The 4,086-nt window shown below is 35.6% G+C and overlaps 1 non-coding gene across 1 annotated transcript; it reads right to left on the bottom strand.

Moving 5' to 3' along the window:
- Positions 1 to 1,505: 1,505 nt before the first annotated feature.
- Positions 1,506 to 1,577, bottom strand: TRNAP-CGG (transfer RNA proline (anticodon CGG)). Its single transcript has one exon. It is a non-coding gene; the product is annotated as a tRNA-Pro (tRNA).
- Between the last annotated feature and the right edge of the window lie 2,509 nt (positions 1,578 to 4,086).

Raw genomic sequence — 4,086 nt, 5'->3', positions numbered from 1 at the left:
GTTGCAAGCAACCAACAACATTGAGTTGGAGGATGCTTGATGAAAATGTTTCTTCTATAGCCATCTTGTATCAATATTAAGGCGATGGTAATTTAATTTGAAGATCAATAGTTGAAGCGAAAAATCTATTATGCGTATTAGAACCACTAAACATATTATATTATGACTATTGAATCTTTGGTATTATGGTAAATTCCATGTTGAAAGAACCTAAATGGCGCTGAGTTCAAATCTTCTTGAATACAAAAAATATATATTATATTATGAACATTTTTCTAGACGCCTTAGAAATGTCTAATAGCATGCATGTTTTTAATTTCTAAGCCTAATTGAAAGAGATATTGATGCCTCCAATAAAGGAATGCTTAGCTACATTATTAGCTTCAATAGAAAAGTTATAAGTTCCACTAATCCTTTACAAAGGTTAGAAACCAAATCACAAGTTGGTTGTGAATTGAACATAGTTGATGCAACAAGGATCAAACATATACAATACAATTAGAGTAAAATAGAATAGAATACAATCAAAGGAAATTAAGATTAGTATTATGTTGGTATGCTTATTCAAGTTCATGTTGCATTTGTGGAAATGGATAGTCACTAGACCTTCATTAAATCTGATTTTGAATTTGATTGTCCTTACAAGATATAACTGATATAAATCAACAACATTCATCCAAGTAAAGTATAATGGAAATAATGTTAATGACATAATATTCACCAATGTTTAATTATATAATTTTAATAAATTATTATTTAATAAACAAATCTAGTATTATTTTTCATAATCATATGTTGAAGTATAAGTGTTTGGGGAGGGTTATGACATTAGTCATGTGTAATAGTTGATCTTATGCTAAGTGTTGATGCAATTCTAATGAATGATGTTTCTTGATATACTCTTGGTGTCTTAATGATTCATAAATGATTATAATGAATTACGGTTTGTTATTTTATACAACACTCTAGTATGTAATTAAATATTTTGTACTAAAGTTGGTGGGTAACAATGAAGGAAAAAAGTTAGCTAAAGTCTATTTTAAGTTTTGAAATTGAAAATTTTAGGGATCAAATTTACAAAGAAAAATTTGAAGTAGATTCTTTTTTATGCTTAGAAAATCAACCCTAGATAATCGATAGATAAATTGTACATCAAGACTTAACCCTTGAAATATGTGAGGTTAGAATTAGTTAAACCTCAGAAAATTTCCCAACCTTTTCACAAAGACATGTCACTTATATGCTACTCACTACATTTACAACTATAATTTTTAAAATAAATTATTTAAATTGATAAAGATAAAATATAAAACGTAATCAAATTGGTTCAAAGAGAGCTTTAAATTGAATTTAAGCAAATAAAATTATGGAAATAATATATATTTTTAAAAATAAGATTAGATGTAAAGCTGACATAGCCATATGATTTTTCAAATCAAAAAGTTATATTTCATCTTTGTCCAAAGTGTCGTCAGCTTTTCGCCGCATAACCCTGTATGGATAAAGGGGTATTCCGAGAATCGAACTCGGGACCTCTCGCACCCGAAGCGAGAATCATACCACTAGACCAAATACCCATTGTTGAAGATTCTCGATAATACGTTTATTACTAATAATAAAGATAAATAAAAAATTAATTCCCCCAAAAAACGGTATTTCGGGTTGTAGTAATAAGAGAAAGGAAATCTATTTCTAATATGATACCATAAGCTACTCGTAGTTTTCGCTTTCCCTCTATATGGCGATTGTGGTGGTTCTAATTTTTTACTTTTTAAAATTAAATTAGTTTATAGGGCTTGTTAAAATCTATTATTAATTATACATTTAAAAAAAAAATGTGTTATTAGATTTATATTATGTTACTTTCTAATTGTTAAAGTTTGAGTGTAATCAGGGATTAATGGCTGAGATTACAAATGGGGGCTTCAGTTTCCGATCATTAATGTAATTTAAATGATGTAGGAAATCATAGCTAAGACTTAATGTTTTCAATTAGCATATTTAAGTTTTATTTATGTTGTTTTTTATTAAAAAAGCGTGGATTTCGGAAGGGCCCCTGACCCTTGTACAAGAAAGATCAAAAGGATAGATCAAATAGCACTACAAGACAACAAGAGACAACCAAGACAAACAACAAACCAACATCAAAAGTCAACAGAACTTACAAGCACCCAACCCAAAGTTAAGGTGGTTTAAAGCCAAATTGCTCCAAAGATTTTTGTTTCATGGTGCATGAGTTAACGACCTCTAAGCTTTTTCTCTTCACCCAAGGAGGAGAATAGGCATTTAAACTTGAAACCAAAGAAGAGGTGTCCATCTTCTCACAATCAATAGGGGCATTCCCTTTATTTTCAACCCTTTGAGCAGCCTTGTCATAGCCACAATATTCAACAACATGATTTCTCCCAGCAGGCTGCCATTTCACATTCTTGGGGCAACTGGCACTAGAGTGACCCAGTTTACAACAACAATGACAAATAATGGAAGAATCCTAAAAAACAAAAGGCTGCACCCACACTCCGAACTTGGAGTGAAGAGAAACTTGAGAAGGGAGCTCCTTGTTTTTCTCCATAAGCACACAAAAATGAGCACAGATCAAACACTTCTTAAATTTTGTGACAGAATCAATATTAAGATACTATCCAAAAGTGTTTGCAATGAGTCGAAAAACTTCCTCATCCTAGAATTCCAAAGGAAGCTCTGGTAGCTGAACCCACACTAGAAACTTACTAGTACCATCCTTCATAGGATTAAACCCGGGGGCCCAACGTTTAAGGACAAGTCCATTGTGCCCCATAAACCAAGGACCATCTAAAAGGGTCCTAGAGTAATCATCTAGATTTGAAAGGAGAATAAGAAGAAATTGTTAAGCATAGTAGCAACCTCAACCTTACCTCTAAGGTTCCACCTCTGACCCATCCATCTTCTCACATCATCTATGTTGAGATGATTCTCACAAAATTTCCCAACAAGAGAGTTACTGAATGTAACCTCTGTCGTGCAAGTAAGCAAGTCTGGGATATTGATTTCCATCCTGTCCTCCTCAGTATGTGTAGGAATAAAAGAATTAGGGGAAGTAAACATCCCTTCAACCTCAACATCCACTTCTGGCTGATGGGTAACAAGATCAAACCCTTCAACAATATCACGTGTAGGAGCAACAGTCTCCAAGTACATCACAACAGGGGCAATGGTCACACAACCAACATCGAGAGAGGTAACACTAGGGAAATCCATCACACCAATATTCAAAGAAGGCACAACGTTGGAGGAGGCCTCAGGCAAGCTAAGACGACTCACACCCAACACAACATTATCATTCTGCAAGGAAGAAACACAAATCCCATAAAGCATTGGGAGACCTTCCAAGGGCAAGAGGGGAGACCACCTCACCCACCACCATAGGGTCACTGGTTTCTAGAATAAGAAAGCCCCTTCGAAGGGTGAGCGCAAGGTCACCCCCACCAGAACAACCAACAACAAGTTTAGAACCATAAAAAAAATGATTCAGTTGGACCCTCTGTTTTGAGTCTTTCCAAAGAGAAAAGAGAGATACATCTTCATCATCCTCCGTGTCACACCACTCATCTTCAGAATCACAAAAATCAATGGGCTCCAACCCTTGTCTATCCAAATGAGCTTTCAACAGAATATCAAGGAGGAGCTCGTCCTCCTCCACACCCTCAACGAGATTACTAACCCCACAAACCCCAACAACCTCGCCATCAACAGAGCAACCACTAATAGAAAAGCTGTTGTAGAGGGTAGATGTTCCACAAGCAGGTTGAGAAACTAGTGCCAAAGCCATAGGGCCACCAGATTTGTGTGCCCAAGTGACTCGAGAAGGGGAAGCATAGCCCTCAGTGAACCCAAAACAATCCTCATAGTTACCAGGAGAGCAATAGCCATCTGCATCCTTCCTGTCATTGTCATCAATCATCCTCTCCATTGCAAGTCGAAGTGAACCCACCTACTGTTGTTGTTGCAGCTAGGGTATTCGCCACCGGCTTGGCCTTCCTTGCGTGCGTCTCCATTTCAAAATTCAAGCCCTGAACTCAATAAAAAGCCCTGAACTCAATATTTTTT

This window comes from Cryptomeria japonica, chromosome 1 (genome assembly GCF_030272615.1).
Source record: "Cryptomeria japonica chromosome 1, Sugi_1.0, whole genome shotgun sequence".
Lineage (NCBI taxonomy): Eukaryota > Viridiplantae > Streptophyta > Pinopsida > Cupressales > Cupressaceae > Cryptomeria > Cryptomeria japonica.
This window is presented reverse-complemented; position numbering and strand designations above follow the sequence as displayed.